Below are 19,310 nucleotides of genomic sequence, written 5' to 3'. Positions count from 1 at the left end.
TAGGTAAATTGTACTTTTCCATACGGCTTTTTCCGTAGGCATAGATCATATTTCCCTACGGAATTTCAAAAACATTCGTAGGGAAAATTGTGTTTTTCCCCACAAAATTTCCAAAAAAAAATCCGTAGGGACAGCCTTGTCTCTACGGAATTTCAAAATAATCAGTAGGGAAATGTTCTTTTCCCTACAAAATTTCAAAAAAAAAAAAAAAAGCCGTAGGGAAAATGTGCTTTTCCCTACTGAATTTCAACAATAAATCCATAGGGATAGCCTTTCCTATTTTTTTAATCCATTAAATATCAATTCTTTGTGACCTAGTGGATCTGTACATTCACACACATTATATATAACATCAAAATTTCCACAGTTATAACATCCATTTTCCCCCAAAATATACAAATATATAAAAACTTAACTATTTTAATTGAATATTTTTAAAATTACAAAAATTCATTAATAACAAAAGTCTCGATATTGTTCCGTCAACTGAACTTGACAAAATACAGCATTGTTAAACATTCATCATCTAATGATTTATATAACACCATCTTCATCATCTCCTCATCATCTCCTCGATCCTCATCATCAATTACTCCAGAACTCCATGTGATTTTCAGTTGAATGTTGAACTCTTTGAGATGGATGGCTCTGCAGGCACTGAACCTCTTTAGGAGCAACGGTATGTGACATATCCTACCAAACAAAAAGTTAAAAAGAAGAAGTTCTTAGCCGATTCTCCGCAAAAATTATATATACAAGAATACACAGCATACATTACGCTTTCAGAATGAATGATCTTCAAAATGAATGATACGGAAACAACTACAACATATAGTAGAAAAAATGCATGCGTTGCACATTTATACGACCACAAGAAACACAAGTAATATTAAAAACATCAATGGCCATATTTACAAAAGAGACACATTGCGTAGATTATATATTTTGTTTTATGTAATGCAAGAGTCAAGAAATAGGCTCATTCAATTCATCTCCCTTATATATCACATCAAAATATACATTGAAACTAAGCTATGTCCAAGTATCCCATATTGATGATGATACATTGACTTGCCAGCTAAGAAGGGAAGCTATGTGCTGGTCCGCTAAGTCCAATAATCGCATCAGTCATTGCAGAAGAGACTAAAACTTGACCTTGCTGACCATATGCACACCTATAAATGAATATTGCAAACTAATACATGAATTAACTTTCATTTAATGATCCATGGAGGAGCTATTACCTGAATATTCCATCGCATAGTCGCCTTGACAAGAGACAACATCCATGATTCTGATCTCTTTGAAATTTGAGGCTCAAAGAATCCCTCGCGGTCACTATTTTCCCTTTGTTCTGCCTTTAAAGTGGATGTGGTCCCTACATAAATTGTCTCCATTAGAGTATGAGTGATGTTTTTTTTTTTTTTTTCCTGAAACCAATTATCGCAAGAAGACCATGTCTACATTTTACCTGTCAACTCAGACAAGCGAGAGACGAAGTAAACAATACTTGTACAAGCCTAACAAAACAAGCAAGACAGACCATGCATATCCAGAGTGTACACAGGGACCTATAAAAGAGGATAAGGCTGATAAATTGCTTCAAATGTGGCCATCATTCTTCTCACTATCAAAGATTATCATGCTTGCAACAAAGCAATCGTGGAATTAAATCTTAGAGAGTGTGATATCACCTATTAAGTGCTAGTTCATCATTGACACAATTCGACACCATGGTGTCCAGATGGACAAAAAAAATAATGTTTACGAGTTTGACCACTTGAACTTTAATTAAATGAAGAAATTGGAATTTGATAAGAATCTTGAACTGCCAATTGGAGAGTACCTTGGCACAGCTAGTGCATGGAGCGTCATGCTATATCCACGTTAAATCACTCCCATGACCCATGTCGATATGATAAGGCCTCGGGGGATTCCCAACAACAATGGAGACACAATACAGTCTGTATAGCGTCTAAGACAATAACAATTCAGTTAGAAATAGGAAATGACAGCAAGCATGTTACATAGCTTTCAAAAAGTGTAATTGCAAGCACAAAATCATCTAGAGTGCAGTAGAATAACTACATATAACTAAATAATATTAGAAGACACTATATCATAAACTATAAATGGAGGAATGTGAAGTACCAGAGTGAATAGATTCAGTTATAGAAACAGATGTCTGTCAGATGAGCTCTTAGCTTAAACAATATATCCGAGCATTATAATAGTAACATAATTCATATCACCTTCTAGTATGAGGATTACTCAAAAAATAAATACGTAATGAAACAAGGAAACCTTTTATTTTTTTCTCAAAAGGCTGACATTTCGGTGCCACTTTTACTAACCACAAACCTAAACCTCATGAACTTGACATATTCTGGTAGAAAGAACTATGAGGGTCAAGAAAAATGAAAGAGAAGAATAATTGTGAAAACATTATTCGGCTCACACGGATCATTCATATGCCACAAACCAGCGGGCGACATGGCATTGCGAATGTTCTAAACAACATTAAGAGGCATTGTGAACTATATCAAACAGAGATGCAGAATTGATGTCCTTAACAATGTAAAAAATACCAGTTAACTGAAAATTAATAAGAGCTATATGCTACGGCTGTATAGTTCTCATTATTGGCTAATAGCATGAAGAATGTCAAATAAACCATGATAAAACCTGATGCAGTTCCAAAGGCTTTCACGTTTTACCTGTTGAGAAAGAATACGGAGGGCCTGAACCCTCTTGAAACCATCTGCCAGACTCTTGCTAGGAAATAGGTCTTCCAAAGAACAAAATCATTGAAAACCTGCAAAAGGACACATACATATAATAAGATAAAAAGATTTAAGTTGTAAATAAAACCTCATCAGTGACCAAAAGGATAAGTGGATCAAAATTAAATACCTCGTCTGAAACGGAAAATTAATTTCAGAAAACTCAAATTTCAAAATCAAGTTTGAAGTTATTATGAGCAAAATATCTAAAAGATGGATAAAGTTTTTAGACTCATAAAGTTCCCAGGGAAGTCATGCATTAAAAATGCTAATCATCTCCCTAACAATCTAACAAATGAGGGGCTAACCTCAAGTTGAAGTTCATCATTACTAGGGAAAACAGAATTATAAGGGTATCACCTGTATGTTTTATGACAGTCTACTTAGATGGTTAGGATCATCCATGTATGGTCTGTCCTGCTAGCTAGAATCTGAATCAACCGAATGTAGCACTCATTATGTTACGTTGGTCGTGCCTTACCTTGTATACTTGATCCCATGTGCCCATCAAGTTCCAAATTGGAGTATTAGTTGGACCTACCATATGTCCACATAGTCCAGCAAGAGGGACCCACCATGGCCAGATAGGTGCTTAAAAGATCAAAAGCCTTAGGGTGGGGTTAGAGTTAGGGTTAGGAGAGGGAGGAGAAGGGGAAGAGGAGGGGGGTTGCTATGGGGGTCCCCAGGGGATCAAAACCCTAGGGCTCTGATACCATGTTGAGGAAAGAATGAGAAGAAGAGTCTGTGACTTAAGGAAAACTCCCCCTCACTTATATATGTATACAAAGAGAGAAATATATATATATATATATATATATATATATATATGACCAATATGCCCTTAGGCATTTACATACCCTAACAGTTCAAAGACACTTTGAAATTGCAAAACCATTTGAATTGATCTTCCATACAATCTAGTAAATGTAAACAACTATTGATTTTTGGATTGCATTGGCTTCAAGGTCTTCTTAGCTTGGTTTGTCTTCAATGAACACTTAGCTTTGAATGGGTCATGTGATTTCCTCCACTTGATGAATTCTTTCACTTTGGGTTGCATGAGGAGGCACCTTCTTTGGTTCATCTCCAAGCTTTTGACTTTGCCTCTTGTGCAAGTTGTGGTTTCCAAATGTACCTGTCCAATACACAATATCATGCATATCCATTAGTCCCTAATTAATCGATTTTGGTGTGTTGATCATCAAAACATACATAAGGTTGAACCCTTGGGCTAACAATCTCTCCCTTTTTTATGATGACAAACCTAAATTGATTATGAGGTAGGACCTCCCCCTTAAGGGTTGATAAAAACAATTAATGCTCCCCCTTAATCAATATAATTAATGCTTATTGAAAAGATATAAAAAAGATATAGCATGATAAGCATGTAATCATGAATATGAGAAATATAAACAATGTAAGCACAAGTATATGAGATAAGAGAAATATAAACATTCAAATTCAAGTTCTCTTTTCCTTTTTGCAAATTTTCTCCCCCTTAGTAATATGATTACTACTCCCCATTAGTAAATGAATCGAATCTATAAGTGTGCATAAGTGTGCAGGGATTCATAATCAATTTTCCAAAACTTCTCCCCCTTTTGTCATATAAAAAAGGTGGGGTGAATTAGGTTGGTAATGTATCTTCCCCTTTTGTCAATTGAGATATACAAATATTTCAATTCGAAGCATATCATGATCAGTCTTATAAAAATTTTGCTCCCCCTGACTAGATCAGAGTGCATATATGTATATGTAACAAGCGAAGGCGCATATACATGAATATGGTTTAGATGTTGGCTTGTGGCCAAATGAATTAGGTATCTTAATTAAGGTGATGCTACCGTTCCTTTAAAAGAAGGCATGAGCACCAATTGAGTAGCTTTTAACACAAATTTAACATCCCGAGATTAGAAAAGTTGCAGAAAAAAGAAAACATTTGTATGCCTGGATGTAAAATTAGTGATGCAAATCATAAACCCAAAAGTCCTAAAGAATTGTTTAAACATGCATACAAAGGATGAAGAAAGGTGTGGTAGGAAATGTGGGTCCGAAAGGTCTCTTGTTGATGTCAACAATGACCGTTAACTACATCAAACAACTAAAACTTCCATTCTAGACCATTCCTATCTACTTTGATATATGCTGAATTTTTAAGACACTTTACCACTAATTTTGATTATACTTTTTAAAGCTCAAATCAGTAAGTTTATAAACTAACAATCATGAGCTTTTCCACTTTAAAAGGTTTCAAAAAGGGAAATGGGAGAACATTTGAGTAGGGTGTCATGTTAGGTCTCCTTCTGAATTAAAGAGAGTACTAACAGTTTCTAAACCAATTTTGTAAAGCCCTCAAGTTGCCGATAGTTTTTGTTTTTTAAGTTGACATATTTCATTCATTCTCAGAGAAGCATTCGGGACCAGGGGTCCCAGCCTGCATTACAAGAGAATAACATGAATATTGGCACAGGTAAACCTGTAGCCAATGAAGTATACACATCGAATAAAAAGTTAAGATTATCCCTTTCCTCCCTTCTCTATCCTATCATTATGATATTATCCATTACACATTTAAAGGTATTCATCCTACAATCTTTTTCCGAACCTCATTTCCTTGATTGGGTAATGATGAAGATTCCCATATCAGAATGCCTCCATTTAGCGAAAGACCATAATCTCTCGAGCTAACATGAGACTACAACTTTCTTTTAGCGCAACTAGGATCGTGAATTACCGTCACAAAGAATGACCTTTTCAAGAATTTTTCCTAACAATTGTCATAACCTCGACCTATGGGACTGAAACCATCATCACAATTTCCACATTCTTGGTATCGACTTCCTAGTTTCCTACAATCATTTTCTTCCCAACCTGTCTCTGCACAATTAAATAACTCTAAAGCATTATGTCTAAATAGACTGAAATCAGAAGACATATGTACTACCCCACAACTTGCAATGTCTCCTTAACTGAAATCATTGGAAGACAACCCAAACTCCCGAAAACCTACATCTCTTAACCTCTCAAAGTGTGTCCTTTAATCCTGTAATCCAACTTTTGGTTCAGCCTCTTTAACTCTCTTTATTGTATCATTTGCAGCCCTTACTTGCATTGCCCGAAACATTTCTGTTGTCCTTCCTAGATTCTCCTGATAGGAGATCCCAAATACATCACTCATTGCTAGAAAATCATTAAAGCCTTCCAATTCTGGGAGCCCAGATTCTTCCTCAGCATTCAATAACAAGACTCCCTTTTCTTTATCTCGCCTATCTAATTCACTAGGCTACCCTAACTGACCCTGTTCCACCTCAGGGCTGCCTGGCCCTAAACCCTGCATATCTTCATCCAATGTTGCATGCTTAGATTCCAAATTTGCAATCGCCAGGTGTTTTTCCTCTTCCCAAAGATGCATTCACATTCGCTTTTCCTTTTCTAGGATCTTGTTAAAGAAGGGCAAGTAATGGAGGGGCGTATGAAGCTCCTCCTCACTATTCAGGGTGACCTAGGAAGGGGACACACCCACTCTTTGATGAACAGCTGCCCGCTCTTTAAGACATTGCTTCTTTAGAGGAGAAATTAACACCTCACTAGGAGTAGAAAATTCTATTCCTCGCCAGTTTTTCATTATATTTAAGAGTTTTTAGGAGATTGTAGACACCCCATTTTGACCGAACCCCAAATAACCTCGTTTGATTAAAACCCTATCAAATTAGTGAACTAAAGTCCCAAGATTTGCCTTAGGGTAGGTTAGGATCTCAATTAGATCCCTTTAAAATTTTGTCAAAATCCGTTAAAGTTTGCCTAATAAGACGAGTGTAATTCATAGTATAGTGTAGAAAGAAGGGAGTGGTTTATCCGCTTAGTTGTGTTCTAGTTAAATTAATTTCAGCAAAGGGGTTGTCCCGGGAAACTAAAGGGCCCGGATTTTAATCTTTTAATTTTCATTAATCAGTTTTCCATGGACCACCTGTTCTCCACACAAACAAGTTAAAACCTACATAAAAAGGGTGTCTTGATATAACGAATGGGCCTAAAAATTAAGCCAAATCTCTATAAATAGAGAGCTTGGACTTTCATTTGGGAGAGGTTTTTTTAGGTTTTGAGAAAAGTGAGTAGATCCGATCCTTTTTCTTTGCAAATTTCAGTGAAATTCAGACCTTGATGAATCAGATCTTGTGTTTTGTTGCTTGAGTGCTTACAAAGCAAGCTTAGAAACCATAGTATTGCTAGAAACCTTAAGTTTGTCTTCTCAAACCTTGTTTTCTCACAAGAAATCCTAAATCCACACTATGAAACCTTAAATCAGCAACTTCTTTAGCTTTTAAACCTCAGATCTCATCTTTAAAATCTAGGATTTTTTTTATTTTGGATAGATCGAATCTTTAAACCTTAGATTCGAGTCTTTAGACAGCAATTTCGATTGTCAAGTGAAGATTTTAGAAGAAGAAAAGAAAGGAGCTTCGTTTGAGTCTGCAAAGAGGAACAAGAAAGAGGAGGAAAAGAGAAGAAGTTTCGAGTTCCATAATCTCAGGTTAGTTTATTTGTGCTTCAGAATTCTAAATATTTCTTGCTGAAATTGAGTCTTTATCAAAAATTTTGGTAGGCAACTCTGTCAGGTAAGTTATACTCATGGATCATATTGTCATTTTTGTTTAGATTATAAAGTTTGAACAAATTTTACAAACATTGCTTCATAAACTGCTGTTAGACTTCATAAATTTCGTATTATTTCAGTTATTTTCAAAAGGAAATGATGATTAGTAACATAAGTTTATCTTCTTGTTAATCTCTATTGGTGTATGATGATAATTAGTGTTGACTCCATGATACTGTTTGTGTATATATAATTATTGGATAAAGAGCTATAAATTTGTGGCTTGTGAATTGAACTAACTTCCTAATTTGCTATGATTTACGAAATGTTATGATCTCTTAATTTGTTGTGTAGTTTGTAACTGAACAAATTTCCTAATTTGTTCCTAAAAAGAAGAGGAAGAAGAAGAAAGAACTTTTGGAAAGAGAATTGATGATCATCAGTAAAATAACTCTATATTTTATAGGAGTAATTAATTAATTTAATTTTGAAAAATAATATCATTGCCGTACAATTTAATGGAATCTTGTCTGGAGCATAATTCAATGAGTACTTTTTGATCCTGCAATGTACTCGAAAGTCGGACAAAATGTAGCTAGGAAAATATTCTCTGTTCTCATTTTTTATGAAATGTTCATATTTGAACCCTGACAGGTTAGCATGCTTTGTTTAAAGGTTGTATTTTCCTTTTGATGTGTATTGAAGAGTAGATGATAGAGATGAGATAGTAGTGCAAATATTTTGTTCTCTTGAGTTACAAATTATGATTACGTCTTTATTGACTGTGTTCATATGCCTCTATTAATTGGCTGAGTTTTTTTTTTTTTTTTTTACATTTATGGTTATCAGTTTATATAGTTCAGGTTGATGTATATAAGTTTTGAGCCTTGTATGCATCCCTTGTAAGAGTTGCTTATGTATATGTAATATATAGTTGATTCTTTAAGTTTCTGTATCATATGTTAAACCATATATGGTGAAGTGAGTAGCTTATTAGGTAAGAAGACTTTATAATAGTAAGTGGATAACATACTTTGAACTATCGAGGAATTTCCTTTTATTGTGTTCAAGAATTGATAATAGTATTATCCGAATCTGTACAGAGTAGATAACTCCATTTCTATTTGTCTTAGTTACATGATTAACCTGCTCATGCATAGAGGCATTGAGCCTAGTCGGCTTTAGTTATTTGTTTCTCCATAACATTGTTATATATCAAAACCCATTTTACTTTGGTCCTTGAGTAATATTTGATGCATGATTTGGAGCTTTTACTTAAGAAAATCTGCTGGTTTGATTTTGCTTTAGTCATTTCAATACAAATTTTTTTCCCATTCTGCTGAAATAATCTGAAAATTAGTGTAGAAAATGTGTGCCGAAATAGAAAGCAGTGCAGTCTATTCCCATTATGCTGAAATAATCTGAAAATTAGTGTAGAAAATGTCATTGCGCCGAAATAGAAAGTAGTGTAGTCTATTCCCATTGTGTTGAAATAATCTGAAAATCAGTGTAGAAAATGTCATTGTGCTGAACTATAAAAGGCAGTGTAGTCTATTGCCATTGTGTTAAGCTGAACTGAAAATCAGTGTAGTTCATTGTTATTGTGTTGAATTAAGAGTTCATGTAGTTCATGTTCATTGTGTTAAAGCGTGAGCTTTTGTAGGTCATTTATATTGCGTTAAGTTAAGAGCTTTTGTGGCTCATTTATGAGTGATGAATGGTTAGTTGAAGGTGATTGTGTTATCCTGTGAAATCTGTATGCTTTTATACATATCTGAATTTAATAGTAGTTCAGTCATCCTTTGGTTAAATGCTAATGTAATGGTTAGGGCAAAACAGTAGTAGCATACTAGCATGCACTAATCGATGAAGTTCTTTTCTCAGACAATTTTTAGCATTTGCCGAGCCCTAATATATGCATTTCAGTTATCATCTTGAGCAGTTTTATGTAATCAAATAAGTCATTGGTGCAATACTTTCGACTGAATTATTCTCTCGTGGCTCCTACTCTTATTCATATTTGATCCTTTTGAATTAGTTTTAAAAACCCCATGTCTTATGATTTACACAGTTAAACATCATGTCATATTGTTTATTTAAATATCAACTTATGCACATCATAATCTTAAAAAAAAAAAAACCTGAAATGTTTTTGTATCTTGTTTATCTGATAAGTTTTCACTTCAGGACATACATTACTCACTTATATTACTTTAGTAATAGTTTCGACACGGTTTGGCTTTGAGTTCTGTTCTCCATTATCGTGTAATGAAATGCTTTGCTCATTTTTTTATTTTGAATACCTTATTTTCATATGGCTCAGATTTGAAATTTGAGTTACCCATCTTTTAGGGGACTAGCATAGTCCTTGTAGCATTTCCCCCTTATTATCCTTTTCTTTAGAAAACTTTTTCAAGTCTATTAGATATGTAACCTTAAACCATAGATCCTTTCATTGCCAGGGCAATGAAAGAGTCATCTAGAGCCCCTTCCCCTCTTAGGAGACATGCTTTGTCTCAGTAGCAAATTCCATCTTTAGGAGATAAGCCTGTCTCATTAGAAAAGTGCCCTTCTTAACCGCCACATTTTTTTATTATTTAATATCCTGAAAACTGTTTTGTAGAAACCCTACATATCAAGAGGTTAGGATAATCCCTGATAAAGGTGGGACCAACGGAAATGACTGAATTGACTGCCCCGATCATGTCCACATGACATGCATAGGGCCCACAGTACGAAAGTGGGCCCTACTGTAGTGGACCACGGCCTTAAGTCTCCCTAACAAATGATGCTAACGGTTAAATTGATAGCTTGCACACTAATAAATGTAAAATGGTCCACATTAGATACGAAACATTCCTGCAAAGGGATGTCTAATTGCTCTTTTGCATCCGAAGTTTTGAGGCTTTCAATGATGAAAAGCCTATCACTGTAATTTCAGAACAAAGTTATCACCAAGGAGATCTAAAGTATATATTTTAAGTCTTTCAGGATAAATCTACAAAATGAAAAAAAAAAAAAACACTTAAAATAGAATAATGAAGAGTTTTTTTTGTTCTAAAACAAGAATCAACCAGTCTTTCATTTCCTACACTCAAAGAAAGGCCAATCCATGATGGCATTTAAGAAGACCCAAAGTTTGAAGCCATTGCATTGTAATAGCAGAATGGGGCAGTGGCATTTTTAACCCACAGCTTCAGTCGGGCAATCCAATCCATGCTAAGCCCTAGGATTTTTTTGAGGTAGATGAGAAGAGATTGGTACGCTTCTTGAGATTTTGCCCATCAATGACTATCTACTCTAGTCCTGTTCCTGAACCTTGCTCGTTAACTTATGGGAGAGAGAATGAATAGGGGTGCTACTCGGGTCGGTTCGGGTTGAGATTTGCTAAAAATGATTGGAATCAACTTGAACCCGACCCGATTGTATACTAAAAGCTCAAGCCGAATTCTCAAAAATCAACCCGAGTTGCACCCCTAAGAATAAGAGACAATAGAGATACACCTGAACGAAAGAGGAGTTCCTATGGCTAAAGCTGGTCACCTTTGTATTCTTGTTTTCATTTTTCTAATTTCAACCCAGTGTCATAGTGTTAGGATCTTAGATGTAGTTGCAGAAATTAAAATTAGAACTGAAGAAGAAGAATCTTGAATTGCTGAAAGAAAAGTTGAAATTTAGCTGGTTCGAGGCACCAGTACCTCCTGTTACAATGAAAAAGGAAATTTCTACACAAAAAACATGCCCTGTGTTTCCCCCTCTTGTCTATTTTATTCAGCTGTTGAGATGCTAACTGTCATATTAACTGCTTTTCCAGTCTGTCCAACAGAATCGGTAGTTGCAACTAATCTTTAAGCCTTGCTGGCACTTCCCTCTTTCTAGTACTGACCCTCCTTACAACTGGTGAGTCTTCCTGGTTCGTTACAGTTGCCTCCCCATGAAAATGAACCTTGTCCTCAAGGTTCAAATCAGGATAATTATGCTTGAGGACAGATAGATCTTCCCAAGATGAAGCTTCGAGTGGTAACCCATCCCATTGGATAAGGCGTTGGTGAATGCCCTCCTCTCCTTTTCACTGAATGACTCTCCGATCAAGTACAACCAAAGGTCAGCAAAGTGGTTGTGTTTCTGTGGATAGTTGGGGTAAGGCAACCTGTGTGACAGACAGGTTCCCTGTAAATTGTTTAAGTGACATGGAAAACTAGATGGATTTTAGCTTCTTCAGGGAGCTGTAATTTGTAAGCTACTGATCCAATCCGTTCAATTACCAAGTAAGGACCATAGTATCTACAACCAAACTTGTGTGAGCGTCGTTGTGCTACTGAAGCTTGTTTGTACGGTTGTTGCCTTACAAGTACATAATCACCCACATCAAAATGTTTTTCTCGTCGATTCTTATTAGCCTGATTTTGCATCCTCAATTGAGCCTGGTGTAAATTGGTTTTGAACTGTCGGAGCTATCCTGTTGCAATAACTCTTGGTCCAGAGCCTCCAAATGTGAAGTCCCTTATTCATACCGTAGAATTGTAAGTGGCTTCTTAGTAAAAGCTGCTTCAAACGGTGTCATCTGAGCAGCTGAATGAAAAGCTGTATTGTACCAGAAATTTTGACCAGTGAGAAGGGCAATCACACACATAACTTCTGAGGTACATTTCTAAACAACGATTCAAGGCTTCGGATTGCCCATCAGATTGGGGATGGTAAGCACTACTCATGGCAAGAGTAGTACCCTACAAACGAAACAATTCCTGCCAGAAACAACTAAGGAAAACTATATCTCTATTACAATTGATTTGGGAATGCCATGGAGTTTACAGACATCATTCACAAAGGTTTGAGCTACTGATATGGCTGTAATAGGGCTTCGTAGGGGACTAAAATGGGCGTATTTGCTCAATCTGTCTATGACTACTATAACGACAGTTTTTCCAGCTGAATTTGGAAGGGCTGTAATGAAATCCATGGCCCAATCTTCTAATATTTGGTCAGGTATTGGTAGGGGTTGTAAAAGACCTGCTGGGGCAAGATGTTGTGATTTGGTTTGCTGGCAAATGACACATTCAGCAAGAAATTTATTGACATCTTTTCTCAAATCTTGCCAATGGAAATTGAGAGCGATCCTAGCCATTGTTCGAGTCAAACCGGCATGACCACCAATCGGTGATGAATGGAATTCTTGTAAAAGTTATGTTTTTAACCCTGAATCAGTTGGAATAACTATTCTACCTTTGCATAACAATAATCCATGTCTCCAAGTATATGTATTAAGAACAGCTCCTTCTTGTTGGATCTCCTCATGAATTTCTCGGATGTGAGGATTAGAAGCATGTTCCAGTTTAAGTTGATCCATTATATCAAATAATGGTATTGACAAAGTCATGTATTGATTCTCCATCGTAGGTTCCTTGAAAGAGCATCTGCCACTAAGTTTTCTTTTCCTAGCCGTAGTGTATATCATACTGAAACCCCATTAGTTTTGTTAACCATTTTTGCTGCTCAAGTGTTTGAATGGTTTGGTCAAGAAGAGACTTGAGGCTTTTTTGATCAGTTTGAATTATAAACTTCTGTCCCAGTAAATATTGCCTCCATTTTCACACAGCTTCTGTGATTGCAAACATTTCCCGTACATATGTAGAAGATGATTGTATTTTGGAAGAAAGCTTTTGACTGTAGTAGGCAATAGGATGGCATCCCTGAGAAAGAACTACACCAATACCATACCCAGAGGCAGCGGTTTCTAAGACAAATGGTTTTGCAAAGTTTGGAAGAGCAAGGACAGGAGTTGAAGATGCAGCTTGTTTTAGTTCTTCAACTGAAAGTTTGGCTTCTGGATTCCATAAAAATGCCCCCTTCTTGAGTAATTCTGTCGTTGGAGCTGCTATATGAGCATAGCGCTTAATGAATCTTCTGTAATACCCTATTAATCCTAAAAATCCTCAAAGTTCCTTAAGATATTTAGGAGTTGGCCATTGAAGAATAGCGTCGATCTTAGATTGGTCTACGACAACCCCATCAGCTGACACAATATGCCCTAAATATTCCACTGATGCTGCTCCAAAAGAGCATTTTGATTGTTTTGCATACAATTCATTAGTTCTTAAGATGTGTAGTGTCATCTTTAGATGTTCTAAATGATGTTCCCAAGTTTTGTTATAAACCAGAATATCATCGAAGAAAACGAGAATAAATTTTCGTAGAACTGGTCGAAACACATCATTCATCAAAGATTGAAATGTGGATGGGGCATTTGTAAGACAAAAAGGCATAACTAGGAATTCGTATAAGCCATCATGAGTCCTAAATGCAGTTTTTGGTACATCTTCGACCTTAACTCGAATTTGATGGTATCCTGATCTGAGATCCAGTTTAGAAAAGTATTTGGCACCATGTAGTTCATCCAGAAGCTCTTCAACTGTTGTAATTGGGAAACGACCAGGGATTGTGACAGTATTTAGGGCTCTGTAGTCCACACAAAACCGCCATGTACCATCCTTCTTTTTGACTAAAATAATTGGGGATGGAAAAGGGCTATGGCTTGGTTGAATAACCCCATTGTCAAGCATTTCTTTGACCAATCTCTCAATTTCTGATTTCTGAAAATGAGGATATCTGTATGCTTACTTTAACAGATCCAATGCCAAATTTTAGGGGAATGGCATGGTCATGTGATCTGATGGGAGGTAGGGAGTTGGGCTCTACAAATACTTCAGAAAATTCATCGAGTAATTTGGTCAATTCGGTATTAACTGGAAGAGAACTTTCATTCAGTTTGGACTGAAGAAGTTGTAATTTAAACAAAAAACCACCCCATCTTTTATAGCTAGACGTTTGAAACTGTGTAATTGCATAGGCTCCTCTGTGATTTGGCTTTCACATTGTAAATGAATCGCCTGAGCTTGCCAATGAAAATCCATGGTGAGCCGCTTATAATGAAAAATAATTGGGCCCACCAATTCTAACCATTGAACTCCAAGAATAATATCAGCCCCCATGATTGGAAGTACAAAGAGATCAACTTGTAACTTATGATTTTGCATACTCAAACTGACATTTCTGCAAATTCCTTAGCATTTTAGCCTTTCCCCATTACTGACCATAACTTGAACTTGTATGCCATGAATAACTGGAATTTGTAATTATTGTACTAATCGTTCTTGAACAAAATTATTAGAGCTACCACCATCAATTAATACAATGATTTTCCGTCCACCAATGTTGGCCTGAACTCGTAAGGTTTTAGGATTAGTTTGTCCTGATAAGGCCTAATAAGAAATTTTTGGTTGCTTGTCAGATTTTTCAAGAACTTGAGGAAAACATGTCTCCTCTTGCATCAGATGCATGGCCTCTACGTCTGTATCTTAATACTCCTCCTCATTAATAAGCAAAAAGAGTTGCTTGTTTTTATATTTATGATCGGGATTGTATTTTTCATCACAAGTATAGCACAATCATTTATCCCTTTTTGCTTGCAATTCTGCTGTGGTCATCTTTCTTGAATGGAGTGCCCTGTTGAGGCAATTTGTTAGTCATTGAAGAAGAAGCCACAGAAGAATTTCCAGCTCCATATCGTGGTATGGAAGGCAATGGATTCTTATAATTGCCTTTGTAAGTCATTTTTCTTGCATCATCAATCTTGTCTTCGATCATTGTAGCCAATCCTACAGCTTTTGATAATGAATTTGGTAAGTGAATTTGTACCTCATTTCAGATCTCTGGTTTTAAACCAGAAACAAAACAATCTACCAGAAATTGAGAAGGAAGATGACTGGTACGATTGGCCAAAGCGTCAAATTAAGCTTCGTAATCGCCAACAGTAGTGTTGAATCATTTTAGCTAATTTGCCCTGAGGGTTATCATAAATGGATGGTCCAAACCTGATTTGTAAAGCTACAGAGAGTTTCTCCCATGAATCAAATGGTTGTTCCCTTTCCATTGCTTGAAACCAATCATATGCTTTACCATCAAGATGGAAAGCCGATGGAAAGAAGCTATTTCCAGCTTTAGTTCTTCAGAAGTGTGTTGAAAACGAAAAAGCTTCTCAGCCTTCGAGATCCAAGCTGCTGGATCAGTGCCCTCAAATTGGGAAAATTCTAATCGCAATTGTCTTGCAGAAAACCCCCAAGACTCGTACCATCTCGCAGTCCTCCTTGAGTACCATCTCTCGTTCCAGTTCCAGTAAGAGTTTCTCCCTGTTCAACCCTTCTTGTTAAATTGGTTACCCGGCCATCTAAAACTGTAATTTTATTGGAGATCTTAAGCAAGAAATCTCTTTGCTCCATGGCTAGTTCCTGGTAATTCTGTAAACGAGTTTCTTGGAGAGATGTAGTCTCAATCAATTTCTTGATTGCATCATCTAAACTCTTCAATCTTGTATTCTCAGCCATAAGGTGAGAAGTCAATGAAAGCACCACTGTTAGGAGCTTAGATGTAGTTTCAGAAATTAAAGTCAGACCTAAAGAAGAAGAAGAAGAATCTTGAATTGCTGAAAGAAAAGTTGAAATTTAGCTGGCTTCGAGGAACCAGTACCTCCTGTTCTACACAAAAAACAAGCCCTGTATTTCCTCCTCTTGTCTATTTTATTCAACTGTTGAGATGCTAACTGTCGTTAACTGCTTTTCCAGTCTGTCCAACCGAATCGGTTAGTTGCAACTAATCTTTAAGCCTTGTTGGCACTTCCCTCTTTCTAGTACTGACCCTCCTTACAACTGGTGAGTCTTCCTAGTTCGTTACACATAGTGTCACTTTAAAAAGAGTCAAAACATTGAGGAAAAAAATCAGAGATCTTTGGGTTTCCTTCACAAAACAATCCAATCAATGATTTTGTCACATTGGGAGAGCAATACAAGCATCGTGCTACTAGGCAAAGCGGTATGCTCTTATCGGAGTAGTGAAACTTGGAGTATTATTTAAATCTAGTGGTGCAGTTTGCATTGGTCGATTTGAGGTTTTGCTTGAAAAAATGAATGAGAATTAACCCAAACTTGACCCGACTTTATGATAAAGGCTCAACCCGAATTCCCAAATATTGAACCGAGCTTCACCCCTATTTAAATCCATGTCGATAAGATTCCGTCATCTCACATTTGAATCTAATTGGAAAACATAGTTAACTAATGCAATTGAGGAAACTAAGGGTGCGTTCTTTAACATTCTTTTAGAACGATTTTCAATTGTTTTAGCCTAAAAAATGAGAATTCTGTTCTTTTGGAATTTCAACAACTCGTCTAAGAATTCATCCTAATTTTTAGAAATTATTTTATGGAGCAAAAGTTGTATGTCATGATCTTCCCCTCTCTCTCCACTCTCAACTTCTAGTGTGAAACATGTCCACTTAAGGTGAAACCACATTTTCCACGTCACCTGCCACACAAAATTGAGAATTTTAAAAAATAAATTAAGGTGATAATTACATTTACACCCCCTCAACTTTGGCCAAATTCGACTTTTGACCCGGTGGTATCAACTTCACCAAAGACACCCCCTCATCTTTCTAACATTTTTAAGTAGACCCCTTCCATTGACGGTCCGTTAGTTTAACCTGCCGGAATTACATAAATTAACCATGGTTAATATTTTGAAGACAGAAATACCTTCGTCACTAGTTTTAAGCCATTTACAGAGGGATTAGGGTTACGCCATTTCCTTCATCACGGCCATTGCGGCCGTCGCCATCTCCGGCCACCGTCGTCATCTCCATCTCGCTCATTTTTGAAACCCTCTCTTCCACCCATGACCCATTTCTGAAACACAAAAATAAAAGTGTATATATATATATATATATATATATATATGGAAAAGGTTTCTGAGCTCGAGCTCAGCCTGAGCTAGAGCACAAAAACCACTACTCCCATAGTTGGTTGAGTCATCCAACCCATTTAGTTTATAGGTTATGCTAAGGTTATGGTTATGGTCCTATAGATCGGATGGTTAGGATTATGTTATGGAGTTGGTTTGTTAGGAACACCCAATCTATGTGAGGTAGTGTAAAATGAATGGGTGGGATGAGTCAAACTACTATGGGAGATGGTATATTCTAAGCTCTAGGTCAGCTTGAGCTAGAGCTTAGAAACCATGCCCCCATCTATTATATTATAGCAGGATGGGGGTTTCACTGTTCACGCCCACATGGACAGCTCCCCCATCCGGCTATTTATCTACGGTCGTGTAGGTGCTGCAACAACGAAGAGTGAGAGCGTGGTTTTTGAGGATTGAATGAACATGTGTTATAAGAACACCAGTTTCTGTTTTGTACAGTTAATTACATTTTTTTCTCACTGTTTTAATTGTCCATCTAATAACATTAACTTAGGGTTTATGAATTTCTCACTGTTTTAATCTCCTTTTTTGTAGGTAAAACCTAGGATTAACACAATAATATGCTTGCAAATTCATGAATAGCACGGAAGAAGATTCAAAACTTTGCGGTAAAGTTTCAGAGATTTTATGAAAACGAGATCAATATCTGGTTGGGTTTTTTAATCAAAAAGTGTTTATGTAATTTTTTTCTTTCAGTTTTTTTTATTAGTCAATTTATAAGCTCAAAATTTGATATATTTTCATGTTGAAATTTGCAGATTCACAATATTAGACACCATCTCCTCCATAGGAATCGCCTGTCAAAAGTTATCTCGCGGCATAGAAATTCCTCGAAACAGAGCCTGTTAATTGAGAATATCATGTTTCCTCCAATTATTTTGTTGTTTTTTTTATCTTACAGTGGTGAGTCAAATAATAGGCAGTTTGTAGTTCTTCGTGCTAGACTATAATTGATTTCAGCCGTCCAATTGGTGAACCTTGCTTTGGATCTCTCCTACTATTAAAGTAGATTATAATCATAAGATCTTTTACTTTTGCTGAGCATTTTCATGATTTTCTCTTTTCTTTTTCTTTTGTTTCGTGTTTCTTTCAATTTTAAATTCAACTGCTATCACATGCTTCATACTTATTCTCTATAATTTGTTCTGTTTAACTTTTTTTTCACAAAATCCTCAATCTTTATCTGGCACTTGGGTACCATACAATTCAAATCCAAATTGACTGGGCTGACAGCTTTATGGTCAGCTCTGAGGCAAACTCTGTTCAAACAGGGCCTTATTGACTTTCAATTTCTCACATTTTTACGTTGCTGATTTATTTCACCCTGAGGTCAGGGGTTCAAACCCCCAAAAAAATTGAAATACAATGCAAAAAGAACTGTAGCTTTGATTCTAGATTTTATTGGGGATTTTTATACTCATGACTCTATTACCCTCTCCTTTTTCTTTTCAGGTCTTGCTTTTATGTTATTTATTTGTTTGTTTGTTTTATCCCAAATAGATTGATTTCTTATATGGATGGATTTTAGTTTAAGTTGAAATTGGAACCCTGAGTCATGCAAAGAGCTTCTTTGTTCAAGTCTTTTTGGAGCTTTATATGGATTGATTTTAGGTTATGTTGAAATTGGAACCCAGAGGCTCCAAAGAGCTTCTTTCTTCAAGTTTTTTTTAGAGCTATTTCTTGATATGCTATAAATTGCTACTTTTGTTTAAGATTTTTTATTTGGCTATGATATTATGAAATAAAAAGGCGATTCAAAAACCAGATAATAAAGAAAAAGAAAATCATATCGTATATTGTATTGTTGGTGATCGTCATATCCTTACATACAGATTTAATAGTCTGCATTTTCTCCTGATTTATTCAAAGATTATTCCAAGACAGTTTCCCTACACTATTTAGGGTCACAAAGAGTTTGATCTATCATCGTTTGTCAATCATGATACATTATGTCACCCCCTTGATTAAGCCTTGTTCAAGAGATTATGCGGTGACATTTACTTAAAGGCTTCTCAAGAAAATTTGAAAGCTGTTTTATTTTTTGTGGATTAGATAAATTGTGCTGTTGTGAAGTGAGGAATGGAATCTATCAATGTTTTTTTATATTGGCTAAGCATAGT

General features: G+C 36.1%; 2 long non-coding RNA genes across 4 annotated transcripts; one reads left to right on the top strand and one right to left on the bottom strand.

Annotated features, from left to right (window-relative positions):
- Positions 1–275: 275 nt before the first annotated feature.
- On the bottom strand, positions 276–3,346 carry LOC143851916 (uncharacterized). The gene is made up of 3 exons (XR_013236562.1): positions 2,718–3,346; positions 1,847–1,975; positions 276–693 (listed from the first exon to the last, which is right to left on the bottom strand). It is a non-coding gene; the product is annotated as an uncharacterized LOC143851916 (long non-coding RNA).
- Positions 3,347–6,870: 3,524 nt separating this feature from the next.
- On the top strand, positions 6,871–18,234 carry LOC143851586 (uncharacterized). Of its 3 annotated transcripts, none has more exons than XR_013236419.1 (4): positions 6,871–7,314; positions 17,543–17,627; positions 17,725–17,798; positions 17,949–18,234. It is a non-coding gene; the product is annotated as an uncharacterized LOC143851586 (long non-coding RNA). The 3 variants fall into 3 exon arrangements; XR_013236420.1 differs by having other exon boundaries at positions 17,725–17,839; XR_013236421.1 differs by lacking the exon at positions 17,543–17,627.
- The last annotated feature ends 1,076 nt before the right edge of the window (positions 18,235–19,310 follow it).

Source organism: Tasmannia lanceolata, unplaced genomic scaffold, assembly GCF_043159265.1.
Source record: "Tasmannia lanceolata isolate RefF3 unplaced genomic scaffold, GAP_Taslan_0.1 ptg000018l, whole genome shotgun sequence".
In the NCBI taxonomy this organism is placed as follows: Eukaryota; Viridiplantae; Streptophyta; class Magnoliopsida; order Canellales; family Winteraceae; genus Tasmannia; species Tasmannia lanceolata.
This window is presented reverse-complemented; position numbering and strand designations above follow the sequence as displayed.